The following is a 21,184-nucleotide window of genomic DNA, read 5'->3' on the forward strand; positions in this document are numbered from 1 at the left end:
GTTGACTCCACAAACAAACTTGGTTTTTCCCCCTCTCATAGATTATCCGCACCAAGTTTTAAAACTGTGGATGTCATAGTACATAGTAAAATGTTTAACTCTGGTGAATCCCCAACTCCTCTAGAGAATGCTTCTAGTACCTCACCGCAAGGGGCAGTGCAAAATATTGATCCCCTCTGTCTTGATATAGATATGGATCTCTGCAAAAGGTATATAGAAGATGAAACTGATGTGACATTAGATCCAAGAAAAACCCCGGTAGTTCCTGCTCCAACTGGGCTCCTATTATATAGCAGTACTCCTTCCAATAATTCTGTCCTCTCTTTGCCCCAGCTAAATATCTCTTCTAGTCCGCAATTTAATATAACTAATACCGACCCAAATGGGCCTGTTAGGCACGATAACCCAGTTTCAGAATCGTTGATATGTCTTGAACATTTGCTTTCTTCTATTCTTTCCTTGTTGGAAAGATTTGTTGGCGGTTCTGATTGTGTCTTGGACTCTGTGACCCAAATATTATAGGTTTTGCTAGATAGAAAGGGGGGGGAAGGACCCATTCTCTGCGACTGTTCAACCTGACTTTGTTGTACCGAAGGTTCTTTTGGAAGAGAATGTGATTACTGCTTCAGTCCAAACTGACTTTGTGGGGAACTCTCCGTCTTTAGATAAAAAGAAGGTACTAACAGTTCGGAAGATTTCTCCAATAAATCAGGCGGAAGCTCTCAGGAATAACTGTGTGGTGGAGGGTGATTTGGAAATCGAATCTATAGGTGTCCCGGGAAAAGAAATATGTCAAGATTTATTTCCCATCTTTAATCCTCCCCAATATTACAGTTAATAATTCCCCTGAGGAAACTCGGGAGGATAAGACGTCTTACGAGATACTGGGTCCATCAGATACGGGTGTTGCTCCCTTTTCCCCCCAAAATCCCCTCTCTTCTATCTCTACGCAGCCTATATTGGGTCTTACCTGTCCGATACCTGGGGGATTTGCCAATATAGTTCCTCCTGTGGAGTTGATGAAACCTGTCGATCAAGTGTCGACTAGCCTCAATCCTCTAGCGAAACCATTCCCCGCTTTTGCAGGACGGGAAATAGATGTAATAAGGCCAATGGAGATAACTGAGGAGGAAAATGTTGATACCTTTATTCTAGATTTTCTTCCATTATTTGATTCTGACTTTATTTTAAATAGATCTACGCTTCTTCAATGTCTCCACGAGACCGATGGTTTGAAATTGCTACAGACAAACAATATAGATTTAGTAAAAATCCTGAGAACTGATGTTGGGACCCTAACTAGAGTAAGATTCTACTCAAAATTTGTTGTTAACCTTATTCTTCAAAAAATTGAAAGTTTTCAGTGCAGAGGGATTGATGTTATGCCGTTTTTGGTAAAACCCCAATCCAATAGATTAATGGGCAAGCCTTGGTTTTCTCAGGCTGTAGTTGGAAATGGGGTCTATTCCTCTGATTTTGAAGACTTAAAAATTAGTATTGCAAAAAACGGACGGCATGTAGAGTATCCAAATCCCCCTCTCTCTCACTCTCAAAGTGTTCCAGCAGAGGAGTGCCATCAATGGAACTGGTTGCCCGAGCCCTAGCGAGTAAATCTTCCTATAAATCACAACTGCAACCATATCTTTAACAAAGACTTCAGGATTTTATCCTGGAATGCCGCAGGAATACGAAACAGTCGTGAAAAATTATTATTTTTACTTTCATTAGAGTTCAGTGTTATATGCCTTCAAGAAACTTGCTGTATAGAGAATTTTCCTACAGGAAAGGATTACTTTGTTTTGGAAGGTAGAGCAAGTCCCTCAAGGAGAGGCCATGCTAAAGGGGGAATAGCATGCCTCTTGTCTACCAAAATACAATGGAATTTTTCCCATTTTTTAGTCCCTAGTAACCTCTTCCAAGTAGTTACATTACTCAATTCTGCTAATTCTGAAAGCAAACCTATCATTTTAATAAATGTCTATATTCCACTGGATGTTCACTATAATTAAATTTTATACAGGGTTTTCTCTTATATTAAAACTCTTTTGGTAAATGATGCCTCTTCCCATATAATTTTATTAGGGGATTTTAATTGTAAAGTCTCCAACTTAAGTTTGGAGATTTTTCGAAATGAACATAAAGAGGATTCCCTACAGATACCCCAAACTCTTTTTCCTGCGAACATTAAAACAACAAAGAGAGGGAAAATCTTACTTGAAGAACTCTCTGAAATTGATGGAATTATAGTAAATGGTAGGCTTACCTCTGATACTCCTGCAAATTTTACGCACAAGTCTACTGTTGGTGAATCTATTCTAGATTATGTGGCGATAGATATTCCAACTTTCCCCCTCCTCAAGGACCTTACGGTCACTCAGACAGTTTTTAGTGACCATAAAATAATAACTCTCTCACTAGACTTAAATCTTCCTCTTACGGATCATTGGTCCTTAGATGGTAATCTGGTCAGTTTTGGAGTTCAAAGCAGAAGATGCTTTTGGAACTTTAAAGCAATTAAGGGTATCAAGAGCCTTCTAGATATTGCAGTGAATGATTTGATCAACTGGAAGGGTTCTGAATTAATTTGCTTCGCTAACTTCTTGAATAATGTGTTACTGATCGCAAAAAAAACACCAAAAAAGAACAAACTAAAAAACTTCCTATCTCTCTGAAGTTGCTCAACCTAGAAATAAATAAACTTGTAAGAGAACAATATTTGAGTCACTGCCCTTTAAGACATCATAGATTGGCTCTATTAAAAAGAAGGAGGAAAAGGCTGAAAATTAAGCTAAAAAAGGAAAGCGAGGATTCGGTATGGATTAAACTGCGGGAGGCTGTGTTTAGCGGCCAACCAAGGCTATTCTGGTCACTCATTGGGGAAGGTTGCGGTCTTAGATCCAGATCCTTACCAGTCCCGATTGAAGAACAAAAATGGGTAGAATACATCTTGAACTTGTATTCCGAAATTGGAATTGCAGTAGTTCACAATAGAACAAAAGAGAACAATTCCGGCCTTGTTTCACCCTCTGAAAGGACTATTGAATTAGCCATCAAGGACATGCGTTCTTCGGGAGCAATGGGCCCCGTCGAGCTTCCCATTTCTGTATTAAAACAGAATAGTGTCACCTGGAGTAAGATTCTCTTCCCGGTGTTTAAATTTTGTATTTTACATAACACGATTCCTCCCTCCTGGAAGGGCAGCATACTGGTCCCCCTGTATAAGAAAGGAGACAGAAATGCTCCCCAAAATTACCGACAAATTGCCTTTCTTGATGCTATTGGCAAAGTTTTTGCTAAATGCCTTTTGCAATTAATTAATGATTGGGTAGTGAAGAATAATGTATTGCCTCTTGAGCAGACGGGGTTTTGACAAAATCATGGCACCATGGATAATTTGACCGCTTTACAAGTCTTATCGGAGAAATATATCAAGCTCCGGGGAGGGAGAATATATGCAGCTTTTATAGATTTCTCCACAGCCTTTGACAAGGTAGATCGTCCTCTGCTGTGGAGAAAACTATCGGATCTGGGTATGCCAACTGAGCTCTTGTACTTGGTCCGGGAGCTCCACTCCGATACATGGTGCAGAGTGCTTCTAGGAGGGGAAAGAGGCCTCTCTCAAGCTATCCCGTCTGCCAATGGGTTAAAACAAGGTTGCCTGTTGGCACCATTATTGTTTTCCTTATACCTAACAGATCTTCCTCAAATTTTATCGTCTAGTGTTGGTATTGCCCCAGTCTTGGGGGGCAAACCGATAGTATGTCTGTTATATGCAGATGATATACTAATTCTGGACTTGACCCCCACCGGATTGAATAATCGGCTGCAAGCCCTCCACGGATTTGCAGAGACACACCATCTAAGGATAAATGTATCCAAGAGTAAAGTCATGTGCATTGTAGGATGGAAAAAGCCAAAATACAGGAGTTTTTTCTGGAATATATGGGGCCTTGGACTGGAAGTTGTTCAATTCTATATTTTTCTGGGGGAAATAATTTCTAGCACATTAAGTGATAAGGCCTACATAGCTAATAATATTCAGCAGGCAATGGCTCATGGGAGGGGTCTGAATAGCCTCTATAGATCTACTGGCCAGAGACATTTCGCCTATTTACTGGAGGTTTTTAGAGCCAAAGTCCCGACCTATATGGCATAGAATTACTCGAAGTGGGGACATGGGGTTTTCTGAACACCACAGAAGGAAAAATTTTAACCCCTTCGATGCTGATGACGAGCTCAGCTCGTCATCAGCTACGGCGCTCGTATGCTGATGACGAGCTGAGCTCGTCATGTAACGCGGGTTTTTGAAAAATCCAGCACACAGCGGGAAAACCGCTAGCGCGCAAGTGGTTAAGGAAACTGTGTATGGTTAATACAGCTTGTAATATAGCGGCTCTTAGGCTGGAATTTGGTATACGAAGTGCTTGGGTCCAGGGCCTTGTCGGGGTGGTACGGTGGGTTTCCAGCTTGGCAAAGGGTGAACCTGGCACCTTAAGATATTTGATCCAAAAAGAACTCCTCGGAACCCTAAATAAGTACTCCTCAATTGTAAAGAATTTTAGACTAGCAGTTAAACTTTTGAAATTAGATGAATTGACACTTTTTTCTTTATCTGCTTATCAGTTAAAACTGACTCTAAAATTGGCCTCATGGAACCTAAGCTTTGAAATAGATAAGGAGGCCCTCACTGTAAAAAGAGGTCCCCTACCAGTCATTAATTCCTATCAAATTAGGATTTCTCAACCTTATGTTTCCTGGAATCTCCCTCATGGGGTACGTCGTTTTTTGTTTCTCCTGAGGCCGGACTTACTTCCTTTAAATAAACTATTGTCAAAATGGTATGGCTCTTCAGTGATGTGCAATTTTTGTAACAATTTTAAACAGGATGCCAAACATGTGTTATGTGTATGTCCGGCCTTAAAACAACACCGTCTTAAATGGTTGAGACCTACTTGTTTAAGACAAAATATTTTCTCCGCCTCTGCTTTCTTAGATGCTATCTGTAATCTGCCAAATGAGAGGTTTTGTTGCACAATTTTTAACTTTTTTAAAAGCTTTTTGGATATGTATTAGATTTGTTCTTTGTAAATTGCTGAAAATTGTATAAATATCATTGTTTGCTGATGTTATGTGGACCTCTGTTAAGAGTTCCAAAACATAAATAAAATAAACTTGAAACTTGGTACCCCAGGTACATAGGGCCTTGAAACTAATGAGGGCACAAATTGTGCCACACTACAGAACCCCTTACCAAGCTTGTGCAAAACTGCCATTGCAGCCTGCGTGTCTTGCCACAGAGAAAAACAAGGAGTTGACTTGGCACACATCCATGTGTGCATGTGGTATAAAAGTTTCCCTCATGGCAGGCCTTACAGTCCTAAAGCAGGGTGTCATATGCCCATGTGAGGGTATATCTGCTGGAGTGGCTATGTCCCTGTGGAATCTAAGCTCACCCGTAGATATTACAAGTGCACAGGGAAGCCATGATGAGTACTTGGACTGAGCACTCATGATTATGACGTCCCCGGCTACATGATGGCTTCACTGTACCCCAAGGTGTTTGGTACCAAAAACCTCATCTTGATAACTCCCCCCCCCCCGATGCCAGTACTGGATTTATTAACAAATGTACCGAGAGAGCACCTTAGAGGTGCACCCTGAAAACCTACCAACTACTAATGTGTTGACTGACTGGTCTCAACCAGCCAGCCACCATAGACATGTTTCTGACCTCCTGAGGTGATGGCCTTCGCTCTCGGACGCCAGGAACAAAGCCTGTTCTTGGCACAGGGGTTCACACGTCCTCCACGCAGGATGTCCACTGTAGGGTGGGAAGCTTCAAAGAACCGGCCACCTTTGTTGTGTCCCGGCCACCCGTCCCGACCCCAGGTGTGCCCACATTCAGCCAGCACCGCCCCTAGGATGGGCCAGCTAATGTGGACTCCATGTTTCAGATTCCTCCATTTTGTTTTGGATGCATTTAGCATTCTAGGGTCAGGGTTATGCCCTCTTCCTTAAGGAAGTGGTCATATAGAGGATGTGGACAACCCAAAGGTAGGTAGCCCAATGGCTACTACTTATCACTCCCTTTAAATGCCCAGAATTGAGTATTTAGGTGGCACTCCTGAACCCAAGAACTCAGATTCAATGAACCAAGAGAAGAAGGACGAAGAAGAGTCCCTGCCTGGCGAGAACTGCAGCAGACCTGTGGACTTTGGCATGAAACCCTTCCCACCCTCAGGCCCCTCTTGACAAATGCAACCGAGTGACTCATCCTGGAAAATGGAAAACTACCAAACCCTTTGGTAGCCTGCTAGTGCTTTAAAAATTACCTACAGTCTCCCTTGGAGTAGAGAAGCTACTCCCCAAGTAGAGTCCGGTCCACCCCCTTGCAGCTTCCTGACCCGATCGACACCGCAGACAACCAGGAGAAGGTACTTGTGGTTTGGAAGGTCAGATGTGTCTCTATACTAGTGTGAAGACATCAGGGCCAAAGGGAGCCGGGCAGTACAAACCCCTGGGGTACCCGATGCTCTGCGCCCAGCTCCAACAGTAAGAGTCCAGTCCGGATTCCCACTGCACCAGGACCATGCCACTGAGACCTACTTCATGAGTGCCCAAGCTGACTTGATTTCTCCTCTGCTAGCTGTTGGTCCCTGACCACGAGGTGCATAATTGCGCACCTAGCCCAGACGACCAAACCACTCTGGACCTGAGCTAACTGGCATGGGTCTCAATGACCGGGATTGGGCCCCCGTCCTCCAAAACCCCCTGCGATATAAGCCCCTCTTTGGGAGCTCCTGGACTTCCCAGCAAGTCCCGCTGGGCACCCTATTCCCAGGTGGCCCCCTTCACTGCAACACACCAGCTACCAACCTTACCAGCACCCTCTTCTTGGTAGAACCCGAGCAATTCCCAAAGAACTGCTGGTAGTACTTTAGATCTTGGCCCACTACAACTCCAGACCCCGTATGTGAACTCCTGAAACTGACTGTACCTACCTTTATGCTTTTTTTACTTCTTCTCCCATAGGATTGCATTGTGCGTAAAAGCACACAGGTTGGAATGTTGTACTTACCTGTGAATTTTGCTATTGAAAATAGTACTTACCTTTGAACGAAGTTCTTGATTTGGAAATATATATATAACAAAGTGTTATTTTTCTAATTTTATCTCGGATTTATTCTTTGATTGTGTGTCTCATTTATTGCGTCTGTGAGTACAACAAATGCTTAGCAATACCCTCAGATAAACCTAACTGCTTGCTCACACTATCACAAAAGAGAGTGATAGTATTAATAGGCTCGCTAAACCAATTTGGGATTCACTGGACTCTCTGCGCAGTGCACTTCTTCTTAGTACACTATGTAGAGAGCCAGCTTCCTACATTGGTTGATCAGCGGAGGAGTCTACGACTTCGCATTTGCTGATACCACTTGGTCAATAGGTGCCTATATGAGCAAATCCCAAAATTGCCTTTAGTAAGAATTGCATTTTTTATTGATTGGTCGCTTTCTTTCCCACATATCTAAAATTACCTGTTGTGGTCTTGGTTAAGTCCCTAAAATTTTAAACTGTTTAAAATGTAAAACTTACTATAGTCAGGTCTGAAAAACTTGTTCCAAAGGTCCCAACTTTAGTTTGATACTGGGTACCACAGGAGAGGCGGCTAAGGAGCTTGACATTACCCCTTACCTGCAGCTCAAATATGCTCAGTTAAGGACTCTTTGTAAAAAGTACAAAATAAAAACGGGCTCACACCTTAACACTGCAACACTTCAGAAGCTGTTGGCAGAGTATGGGCTGGCCCATCCTTCGGATGATGACACCAACCCTGACAACCAATGTGGAACGAGTGAGGGGGAAGCCCCAGATATGCCTTTACTTGAAGAGGATTCATCACCTCTACTTCACGACCGGCCAAGTGTGCCAAGGGTACCAGCCTCTAGCAAGGAGGGCACAGGTCGCTCAAGGTACAATGAAGAACTCGCTGAAGAGGAGGATCTTTTTGAAAGATTGACCTGCAGAATAGCCCTGGAGGACAAGATACTGCCCATAGAAAGGGCGAGGGTAGACATGGGTTTAGCACCCAAGAATGTTGGCAGTAACATAATACCTAGACACAGAGAGGAAACCTTTCACCCTAAAATCCCCAAAAATATACAGATGTTGATGACATCACAAAATGGTTCACAGCATTCAAGAGTGCCTGTGGTATGAGGAAAGTCATCCAAAGCCATTGGGGCTTCCTCCTTTGGGAACTGTTCTCTGGTAAGTGCAGGGATAGACTACTGACACTGACAGGGACAGGTGCTGAGTCCTATGACTGCATGAAGGCTACTTTGAATGAGAGCTTTGGACTCACTACTGAAGAATATTGAATTATGTTCACGGGGACTTAGAAAACCTCGAGTCAGTCCAGGGTTAATTTTGTAGACTTTTCAGTAAAGACACTAGGTGGTTGGTAGGAAGGAAGCCAGGTGCACAAGTATGATGGGCTGTATAATTTGATTATGAAAGAACATCTGTGGAGTAGCTGTGTTTCTGAAAAGTTGCACCAATATTTGGGAGACCTATGTCCAATTTCTCCCCAAGAATTGGAAAAGAAGGTGGAACACTGGGTCAACTCTGGAGTGACCAAAACTACCACTGGTGGGGGTGATCAAAGAGAGGGGTTACTAAACCTCCCTAGGGGATGGAGATTGAACATCTTAGAAGCAGGTCCAGTCCAGCTCTTCCATAATGCAACCAGCGACTGCAGGCCTGCCTGAAATATCAGTCAACCAGCAGCAGGAGGTACAGGTATTCCCCGCCCTCCAGGACCAGCATCACGGTTGTCTGCCCCTAGGAGCCTTGCCTGCCTTTCATCCCCTCACTGTTTTCTGCTCTTCCGCACCCTGCTCCCGCTCTCTGGCTCTCCCGCTCTTTTTCCTGCTCTCCCGTGTCCCTCCCCCCTCCCCCCTCTCAGGACTTACTTAATATGGGCTGCAGCGCGGCTCCATTGAGTAGGTTCAGTCCAGCTCTCCCTAACTGCCGCCAGCAACCGCAGGCCTGCCTGACCTGTTAGTTGCCCAGCAGCAGCAAGTGCAGGTGTTTCCCTGTCCCCCATGGACCAGCACCAAGGTCTCCTGTTCCCTAGGAGCATTGACTTCCTTTCGCCCCCTCGCCGTTTCCCGCTCTCCCGTACCCTGGTTCTGCCTTCCCCTCTGTTTCCTTTTCCTGCACCCCTTCCAGGACGTACTTAATGGAGGCTACAGCACAGCTGTGCAGCGGGCGCACGCAGTGGATGTGCCAAAGGCAAGCCCATTAGCGCCTGTCCACACCTGGACCGCACCCAGTGCCAGGAACCCAGGCAGTCCGGAATCCCACAAGTACTCCGCTGCAGATCTTCGTACCCTAGATCACAGTTGCAACAACAACTGCAGCCCTATATTCCCCACTTCACAACAGGACCGTTCACCTTTCTACACAGACCTCCTGCACAAAGCTGCACACACACTGGAACCCCATCTTCACGTCTAGCAACAGAATTCAACACAACCACACCTCAGAACTCACCTGGTTGGAAAACTCCATTGTACACTTCACCATCAGCGGACATGCCTGCACCATCCCCAACCAACACAGCACCCCCTTCTGCAGCTGGTCCAAGGTCACTCAGCAACAATGAACGGAAGCCCTCCGCATCACACAGTCCATAGACACCCCCAACGAGGACCACGCAGTACAGAACTTCAACAATTGGATCACCAGTGCCAGGCAAGAACCACACTGACAAAGCCTCCTTCAAATCAGCCCTCAATGACTACCATCAACAGATCAAAGCAGCAAAAAGAGAGGCCCTGATGCACTATTAATTCCAGCGCCAACTAAACCAAGATATTCTTCACCATCGTCAGAGTGTTCGTCTGCCCGCCAACCAAAAACTTGATCACTTTCTTACAAGAACTCTGCGATGCCCTCACCAACCATTTCCACAACAAGATAGCAACCATCTATAAGAACTTCGATTCCCAACATTCCAATCTCCAAAGCCTTCGATCGACCACCACTGCTGACCATCCGCTCAATGCATGGAAACGGCTCTGCGTACTAAAAACAACCACCTTGTGAACTCCATCCACTCATGAGCAGCAACCGCACCTTGACCCCACCAATATTTCAACCCTCGGAGGAGATGAGATCAGCCGCCAACTCACCACCATCATCAACGCCTCGCTAACCACGGCCAACTTTCCCCACGCCGAGATCAGAGCACTCTTCAAGAAACCTTCTGCCGACCCCAACGAACTCCAGAACTACCGTCCCATCTTCCTACTCCCATTCCCCACCAAAGTACCGGAGAAGGCCATCGACCTACAACTCACTGAACACCTGGAAAGAAACAACTTTGCTAGATCCTTCCCAATCAGAATTCAGAACCAATTACAGCACTGAGACAGCTCTGATCGCCACATCTGCCGACGTTCACACCCTACTTGACAAAGGAGAATCAGCCGCCCTGATCCTACTTGACCTTTCCGCCGCCTTCGACATGGGCTCCCACCTCACACTCATCGATTGCCTAGACCTGATTGGTATAACAGATGATGCACTCAGATGGATGGCATTCTTTCTCACAGCACGTACCCAGAAAGTCTGCCTCCCTCCCACTGTCCACTGTCAGGCATCGTTAGATCGCAAGACATCAACATCCTCTCCTATGCCGATGACACACAGCTCGTCCGATCGCTTCTATCATTCTCTGCCGACCCCTCTACAATGAAGACCAACTTCCACAACTGCATGAAGGACGTCTCAGCATGGATGATGGCCAACTGCCTAAAACGTAACACAGACAAGACAGAAGTTCTCATCTTCAGCAAACACACCACCCTCTGGAACGACTCCTGGTGAGCGTCAGAACTCGTACCTACTCCCACGCCGAAAGGCCATGCCAACAACCTCTGCATCATCCCAGACAGCGAAATCTATATGAAATGTCAGGTGAATGCTGTTTCCTCCGCCTGCTTCCACACGCTCCGCAACATTTTCAAGTGGCATCGCATCAGGAACAGGAAGACAGCAATGCATGCCTTCACCACCAGCCGACTGGACTACGACAACGCACTCTATGCAAGCACCACCACTGAACTCATGAAAAGACTCCAGATGATTCAGAATGCAGCCGCCAGAATGAGCCCTGCCCAACTGAACCCACATCACCCAGCACCTGAAAGACCTCTAAGGGTTCCTGGTCCAGAAGAGATGCAATTTCATATTCGTGACCCATGCCTACAAAGCCCATAATGACCAAGGACCCGCCTACTTTAACCACCGGCTACACTTCCATTGTCACCCTAGGAACCTACGCTCAGCATACCTTGCCCTCACGCAGAACCCTCGCATACCTTATTGCCGCACCAGAGTATGCTTCTTCTCCTATCTCACCGCCAAAGCCTGTAACACCCTCCCCCTCCACACCTCAATCTCATTCACCGACTTCAGGAAGGGTCTCAAGTCCTGGCTGTTCAAATAAGACCTGCAGCAAGTGCATGGATAACCTCGCCGGTGCCAAGCAACGCTCTATAAATACTACATGATTGATTTATCTTAAGGTAAAAAGTAAAGAGTCTTCTATAGGCCCCCAACAACTTTCTAAGGAGGGTGGGCCCCAAAACTCGTCACAACCAAATACTTTGCATCAAGGAAAGAATTAAGATCCTAAAAGGGCCTGGTGTCACAATTGTAACCAGACTGGACACAGAACTGGAGGCTTTGCCTGTCCTAAAAAGAATCCTCCTAGTACTGCTCCAGTGTTAGCACTGGAACAGCAAGACTCCAGGTGTGATCCCCAGTGTGCCCTTAGCAAATAAGAGTGCACACAGAAGCTACAGAGGTCTCTGCAGGTGGGTTGGACCTTGCAACCTTAGCTGTATGGCCTACTAATATGGAAAAATACAAACAGCAGCCCTTGATTAATGGGATTAGGGTAGAAGCCTTGCGAGATACAGGTGCCAGTGTCACTATGGTGACTGAGAAGCTGGTTTCTCCAGGACAGTATCTGACTGGACAGACTTATTTAGTCTGATAATAGCACTAAGATCCATCCCTAGGTGAGGGTGTCCTTAGACAGGACCCCCCAGGATATTGCAGCATAGACTTGCAACTTTTGAAGCAAAAAAATGAAAATTTTGCGGCATCTTTGCAGCACTTTATTTTACTCGGAATCCTTTCTTTTCAACCTTAAATCAATGAAGCCTGTTTTATCAGAGTATTCCACTTTGAAAAAGGCATGTTTAAAGTGTCTGCACAGCACCAATTCTAAACTCGTTGGAGGGGGCTGTATTTCTCCCTGGGATGGTCTAGCACCCATGTATGCACCCTGCCGGTGGACCGCTGCCTCCCGGATCCGTGCGGCATGACACCTCTTCCTCAGGCACCGTAGGGCACAGGATCCTAGTGGGTGGAGAAAGTTGTGGTAGTGGAGTCATTTTTCTACAGTCATGTAGGCATAAGGTAACTCTTATACAACTATTACTTAGCGATAGTCTGACCAGAAAGCACAACTCTGCCCTAGCTATCACAAAGAGATGCATAATGATATCCCTGAAAGGAACCTCTCACGTATCCAAATATATATTTATTTTCAGTAAAGTATCTGAGAATTAACTCCTTAATGGGTGTCTTGCCACCCCTCATGGCGGTCTACTGGGTTGTTTACCAGGTCCCAATGGGGGCAGAGATTACCCTGGTCCTGTTCCAATATGTATGTGAGATGATGTTATCTAGATTATGAGAGCGGATTGGGAGCCCTGCTCTTTTGAAGAAGCTGCCTCTACAAACAACCATTTCCCTATTCCCTTATCAGAACATAACTAGAAAACAAGTTGTAAACAAAAAAGAGAAAAGGATTGTTATGTCCGGCTGCAGATAGCTTTAGCCGACTGCCAGAGGTCATGTCAACACCACACACAAAGTTCATTATATAATTTGCAGATATGGGCTTGGGGATAGCCCCCTTCAGCTATTGGCTTATTTTGGCGGGCCCCACTTCAGTCAATGGCTTGATCATGTGTTGATACCAGCCCATGAAATTTTGCAAATGCATTTCTTTTTTCATACACATTTAACTTATGTAAATATGTTCAAAGTAGTCCACTGATACATGCACGTGAGTCTTTGGTACAGTATCCTCAGCGAGGTGGGGCATTGCAGGGGAGTGTGTAGAGGGCAGCGGCATCTCTGACCGACGACAAGGCGAGCAAGAGGAGGAGAGCTGCCCGAGACACTCAGTCCACTCAAACCCAGCCTAGAACTGCCGCCTACTGATGTCATAGTCCCCCTGCCCAGCCCGCAGGGTTCTAGTCAGGTTACCACGCGGGTTGACGGTGTCTCCCCACTTATTTTACCGGGAGCTCGATAACTGGAGCAAATGGAGCCACACATTCGCTCTTTGGCCTCTCTGGGGCTAGATCGGAGCTCATTCAAAACGCTGCTCACTCACTGGCTTCTCTGATGCAATCGCCTCTAAGGGGTGAGCGAGGGGAGGCAATGAGTCTGATGGTGCAAGCCACCTTTCATGATGTCACTTCCTGTTGTGACGTCAGCGTCCCGCCACTTCTTTTTTAGGTCTCACCTGAGCCAATGCCCTTGCGCATTGCTCCGGCGAGATTATAGTAAGGGGAAAGAACAGTCTACCAAAACGGCGTATTAGACACAGTTCATGTGATCTATGTGCGTGCACAAACCACCCACGTCACACACCACCATGTGTCTGTGCCTCGCATCAGACTTCAAAGGCTGCCGCTCCTCCCCAACCAGACTTCAAAGGCTGCCGCTCCCACGCCCCCCGCATCAGACTTCAAAGGAATGCGCTCCCGCTCCCCGCCCCCGCCACAGCAATGCAGAGAGCTTGTTTTGCTTGTGTGCTTCCTTCCTTGGCCCTGGGTGTTTTCTGTGTTCTCCCATTCAGTGCCTTCTCGACCCCATACTTGATTGCTGTCCAGGCCCCAGCCCTCACTGCCTCTACCATTAAACACTCTCCCTGTGTTTCCCTGTTTCCCCTTGCTTTTTCCCGGCTCCATCATTCTGTGCTTTGAAACTGAACGCACTTTGTAGCACTCAACCCTGCGTGTTCTTAGCTTCAGTCTCTGTGCTGCAGCACCACATCACTCAGGGACACCACCACATCACTCACAGACACTACCACATCACTCAGGGACACCATCACATCACTCATGGGCACTACCACATCACTCAGGAACACCACCACATCACTCAGGGACACCACCACATCACTCAGGGACACCACCACATCACTCAGGAACACCACCACATCACTCAGGTACACCCCCACACCATTCACAGACACCACCACATCACTCAGGAACACCACCACATCACTCAGGGACACCACCTCATCACTCACAGACACCACCACATCACTCACAGACACCACCACATCACTCAGGGACACCATCACATCACTCAGGAACCCCACCACATCACTCAGGGACACCACCACATCACTCAGGGACACCACCACATCACTCGGGGACACCACCACATCACTCAGGGACACCACCACATCACTCAGGAACACCAACACATCACTCAGGGACACCACCACATCACTCAGGGACACCACCACATCACTCAGGGACACCACTCAGGGGCACCACGACATCACTCAGGGACGCTACCACATCACCCAGGGACACCACCACATCACTCAGGAACACCACCACATCACTCAGGGGCACCACCACATCACTCAGGGGCACCACTCAGGGCACCACCACATGACTCAGGGACACCACCACATCACTCAGGGACACCACAACATCACTCAGGAACACCACCACATCACTCAGGGACACCACTACATCATTCAAAGACACCACCACATCTCTCATGGACACCACCTCATCGCTCACAGACACCACCTCCTCACTCACAGACACCACCACATCACTCATGGGCACCACCACATCACTCAGGAAAACCACCATATCACTCAGGGACACCACCACATCACTCAGGGACACCACCACATCACTCAGGAACACCAACACATCACTCAGGGACACCACTACATCACTCAGGGACACCACCACATCACTCAGGGACACCACTCAGGGGCACCACCACATCACTCAGGGACGCTACCACATCACTTGGGGACACCACCACATCACTCAGGAACACCACCACATCACTCAGGGACACCACCACATCACTCAGGAACACCACCACATCACTCAGGAACACCACCACATCACTCGGGGGCAGCACCACATGACTCAGGGACACCACCACATCACTCAGGGACACCACCACATCACTCAGGAACACCACCACATCACTCAGGGACACCACCACATCATTCACAGACACCACCACATCTCTCATAGACACCACCTCATCGCTCACAGACACCACCTCATCACTCACAGACACCACCACATCACTCATGGGCACCACCACATCACTTAGGAAAACCACCACATCACTCAGGGACACCACCACATCACTCAGGGACACCACCACATCACTCAGGAACACCAACACATCACTCAGGGACACCACTACATCACTCAGGGACACCACCACATCACTCAGGGACACCACTCAGGGGCACCACCACATCACTCAGGGACGCTACCACATCACTCAGGGACACCACCACATCACTCAGGAACACCACCACATCACTCAGGGACACCACCACATCACTCAGGAACACCACCACATCAATCAGGAACACCACCACATCAATCAGGAACACCACCACATCAATCAGGAACACCACCACATCACTCGGGGACACCACCACATCACTCAGGAACACCACCACATTACTCAGGGACACCACCACATCACTCAGTAACACCACCACATCACTCAGGGACACCTCCACATCACTCAAGGGCACCACTCAGGGGCACCACCACATCACTCAGGGACACCACCACATCACTCTGGGACACCACCACATCACTCTAATACACCACCAAATCACTCTAATACACCACCACATCACTCAGCCCATACACATCATCACTCAGCACCACAACAGCACTGTCCTTGCTTGCTACCAATAAGCATTGCCATAGCCAATAGGACTCGCATTAGGAACGTGTAAGCTATTGGCTTTGTGAATAACAATGCTATTAATTTATATATTTTCAAAGCCAACACATATTTAAAAAAATTGGCATTTACAATACCAATAGCTCACACTTTCCTAATGCGAGACCTATTGCATTGCAAATGCTTGTTTAGGACTTGTGCCCGCCCAGCCCGGTACAAGTTTCAGCCCCAAAACTCCTAGCAATTCAAGAGAAAGGAAGAGTGTAAACTCTCTTGTGCAATGGTCGCTCTTTATAAATATGCTTAGATAAAAACAATTAGTTAATATTACCCATCTGTCACTTCTTGGGGAGTGAGAGTGAAGTGTTTGGTGGGTTCACACACCTCCCCTCCAGTAAACCCCACATTGAGCAGGAACCAGGGAGCGCATACACCAGGCAGTGCCGTCTCATCTAAAGACAGAACACAGCGAGATACTGCCCATTAGCATGGCTTCGGATAGCGTGTGCAGTAATACAACAATATTTATTTGAGAAAACACAAATTCCTATTTGAAACAGAATATATTTTAAATCCAAGGAACCGGGGTGGCGTGGCTTTTTTCATGTGTCCTCGCTAGTCTGATCACCTTTCTGGCCTTACCATCATGCACACCTAGCATTTTACCAAATGCCACTTTCGCTCGTGTGTGGGTCTGTCCCTATTATCTTTGTCCCCCTCTACCCGTTCCACCTTTTCTTTCTCTGTTCCCGGCATTCTGTTCTTCACCTGTGCTCCAGTAGAATGTCACTGAAAGTGTCACATAATGCTGTAATTGTCATACATAGGCATGCTGTACACCGGAAAATGTCACACTTAGGCAAACTGAAAATGTTAAACTATGCTACATGATGAAAGATTATCACACGAACAAAAACTACAAATATCATGGACATCTTAAGATGGCCACAAGAGGTCCTCGTTTCCCAAAAGTTGGGAATTGAGAGGCGCAAATATCTGCTACGTTTTGACCCTTTGTCAGCCTCGTTCACAAAAAGAAATTGTTGCATTCTCCAAATTTCACAGCAGTTTTGTAAAAATCGCAGCCTTTTTACAGAACTGCAGATTTTGCGATGTTTTGGCAAATTGCGAAATCCTGGACGGTCTGCATAGTATGGGGAGGGATTAATAGCCTGCAACCGTTAGTGGTTTCTTCGGCAATCCCAATAGAATGTCTGCTAGGGAATGTTCTGGATCCTCAGCTTGGACAGAGGTCGAGCTTAGGTCCCATGCAGCCATTCTGGACAGTGGTTAATTTGTAAAATAAAAAATGCCGGGGCTCCCCTGAGGAGGCAGCGCTAACATGAGAAATGTGCTGGTGCCAACTGCCTCCTGACTAGAGCCCCGGAACTTATTATTCTGGAGAGAACTTGGCCTAATGGCTAGAGCTGCGAATTTCAGAGCTGTGGAACCGGGTTTGAGTCTCAGCATAGCTCAACATCCTGTGATTCTGGGGAAAATCACGTGCCTTCCAAATGTATGTCCTTAACTGGTGCTATAAGCACCGGTGCTGAGGATTAGATGCCGGTTCTGTGCACATGAAAGCACTGGTTCAAATTAAGCACTGAGGAATTTCTGAATGGGTGTGTGCAAAAAGTAGGGGTGGGTGGAAGTCGCGGAAGGGACTATTGCGGAGAGGCACGGAGATTGCACCAATCTCCGTGCCTCTCCGCGATATTTCCGTTTCGCGAGCCCACCCGCGAGCCCGCCCGGTGCCAGCCGCCCGCCCGCCTCCCGCCCGCCTTGTAAATTAAATTTAAAGGCTAATTTAAAGTTTAAATGAAACTTACATTATTACGCACGCAATCTTCTCCTTCCCGGCTTCATCTTTGGAAACTGCGCAAGCGCGGGAGCCTGCGCATGAGCAGTCACTGATGTATGAGGTCAAAGATAACCTTTATTGAAAGCTATCCTAGTGGTAGCTATGGAGAGCAGCCTTCAGGCTTAATCTTGAAGGCATGTAGAGCAGCTTTTTTTTACCAAAATTTCACCTCCTAAATGACTAAATAAAAGGAGAACCACACAGTTATCTAAAAATATGTATTTATTAATAATAACTATCTCTAGTAATCTCTACAGAGATTAGAACATAAAGCACACAATACTGAATCAATAGAACATTCGTAAATAGCACAATGCACAGCGGGCTCCAGGGGTAGACCGAACCGTATACTAAACAAAAGGTATACCAACAACGACTTGACTAGACACAGTGCCTAGAGCACGTAGAATCGCTGGGACCCCAAGGAACCACCCAGAGGGGTGACACAGGGAGCCCACAGAGGACGGGCGCAGTGAGAAAACATGGACACGTGCTCCATACAACTCATTGGGAAAGTCGCGGTTGGAAACTTACAAGTTAAGGACACTTCTAAGAGGACTTCAAGTAAGCCCTTTGGAACATAGGAGGTTCTAAGGCCAACCCACCAGTGAGTACCGAGGTACCTGTGTTACCTATCCCAGAGGAATAGATGTCAAGTGGTGTCGGAAACCTTCGTCGTTTTCAATGGAGAGCTGCAAAGTATGACTGATGCAAGGAAGCCTGGATTCAAGGTGAGAGGAACCTGAAAGCAGAGGGTAGAGAGTCAGGGTCACTTCTGGTGACCCAGGGCTCTCTAGTCGAATGCCCACTTATGTTGGGTGCTGCTGATGAGTAGACAGGTTGTTTCACTCTGCAGCCACGGGGACCAGGAGACGTCTAGGATGACCAGAATCCAGAGGTGAGCTTTCCCACGAAAGATGTCGAGAGCTGAGGGGTAGATGTCCGGCTGGAGCACCAACAAGCCTTGGCAACTGCAGCCCACGTGGTCAGAGGAATCAGGTTACGGTGTGGACCAGCAAGGTCCAGGGTACTCTCCAAGAAATGGAGAGTCAGGGCACATCTTGAGCAACTAGATAAGCCCAAGAATTTACAAGGTGACCCTCGATAGGACCCACAGGCCAACGGACCAGGGATCGCAAGGGGACCTCAAGCAAGTCAGCAAAGGACCAGCCCACAGGAAACTCGCGGAGAGGAGGCTGGAAATCTTCGGTGCAAATACTGCTAAGGGTCAGGACTACATGGAGTCCAAAGCACAGGCTCAGGAATCACCACTTGGTGTATGCAACTGCAAAAGTATGCGGTGCACAGGGGCTCGATTTGCACGGTCCCCACGAGGGATACTGGTCTCAGAATGACTGAGAGGTCAGATCTACCTCAGGGACCTTCTGGAACCCACCTCCTATGTTGCTGAAACCTTCAGAGTCCTCAGGAACTCGGGAGAAGCAAACCGGGTAGATGCGTTTAGGTGCCTGTTTTTGCAGCGGAGTAACTGCTTTACTCCAAGGGAGATTCTTCAGTCGTGCAGCATCGTGTAGGCAGTCGAAGTACTTGGTTTCTTCTTAGCAGATTCTTTTCCAGGTAAAATCTAAAGTCCTGTAGCCAGGTAACCCACTTTATACCCCTGGGAAGGGGTTGTAAAGATTCTGTGGACCCTCCTAGGGGAGGGGCAGGACAGAGGGGTGACTACACCCATGTCCTTTGTCCAGTTCCGCGCCAAAGCAGGAGCCATTGGCTCCCAGAACAGGTTTGAGCTGGACTATGCACAGGGACACCAAATGGGCCCCCAGTGCAGACTTTCTGGCACTCAGAGAGTGCACCCACTCAGCCCAAATACACTAAATCCTGTCTGGGAGGTGGTTACACCTCCCTGTGACAGGATGCCTATTGTCATGCCTTCCTGTGTGCAAGCTTGGCTCAGCAGCAGGAAGGCAGACTCATGTATTTGGCTGGCAGCATCCATTTTTTGCTTCCCACCGGGTAGACCAGTGACCCACAGTAGTGGGTCTAGAAGAGAGGAATCATACCTCCCACACCAGTTACTGGTGTGGAGGTATGATTCCAAGGTGTTTGACACTAAACACAAAAATGTTCTAAGCAGCCATTTTAAAAGTAGATTTACAGAGGGGATATAATGCACTTACACATATTTGTCTAGCTGCATCACAGACAACCCCGGAGAATGGTCTCCGGAGGCTGCAGAGGGGCTTTGCTCATGCAGGGGCACCCTCTCACATAAAACCCAGCACCCTGCCTTCAGGATTGTTAAGGCATGTCATAGGTATTTAACTGTAGTGATTTAGAGAGATATAGGGAACCTATATCTCGGTAAGTGGTGCAACCACCACCTTTCTGTAAGGATCCACAAGCTGTTTCCGCAGGAGTGCCAGGAACTGATGATAGGCCCAACCCCTCCCTCTCACACCACCGCGTCTATCAGACCATAGCACGCGATGGTGACAAAGAGGGAAAGGAGGGAACAAAACAAGGGAAGGAGGGGAGAAGACACCTTGGACCAGAAGCTTCAGCAGGTTGGACACAGGCACTGTAAGAAAGAGGACAATTAACATGTGTACAGGTTTAAAACCCCAACGGCCCTATCTTCTCTGTTCTTCACCTCTCTTATCTATTTTACCTAAGGATAATCCTGATGTCTTCCCTTGATCACCACTCGTACCCCCCGTTAACTGCCAGAACTAATCTCTCAGCACTAGTCTTTCTGGGTTGACCTAGAAGGAAAGAGGCAAACAATGAGGCACAGCGGTATGTTCCTATTCTGTGAGAAACATACCTACTCATAGAGGACTTACCCTAGTGTGAGGTGTGAGGGCAGGGTAGGAGTTTGATATCTTAGGAGGCGTTGGTTTGTTGGTGAAATCTGCACAAAAAAAAAACCACTGATAACATATATTGCAGAAAACACCATAGAAGATAATATAAAATAGCGCCTGGCGCCTGTACCAGATCTTCAGTGAATCCAAGGCTGTAACCCCTGCCAATTCTGACACACCTACTGGCTGTCCGATGGTGCCGCAAAACAATAGAGGATAAATATGGCCAGGGGAAAAAATAAAAGGGAAACACAGGCGGACCTCTAGTCCCACAATGCCCCAGGAGGACTCCACGCCTGTTCTGCCCAAGTCCGGCCGGCCAACGGGAACTAAGTCCGGACGACGGGCGGAACCGGGAGCAACAAGTGGGAATCCCCCCTCGGGAACAAAGGAGAACTTTAGCCGGCGCTGTGGGGTGGAA

Source organism: Lissotriton helveticus, chromosome 3_2 (assembly GCF_964261635.1).
Source record: "Lissotriton helveticus chromosome 3_2, aLisHel1.1, whole genome shotgun sequence".
Taxonomy (NCBI): domain Eukaryota; kingdom Metazoa; phylum Chordata; class Amphibia; order Caudata; family Salamandridae; genus Lissotriton; species Lissotriton helveticus.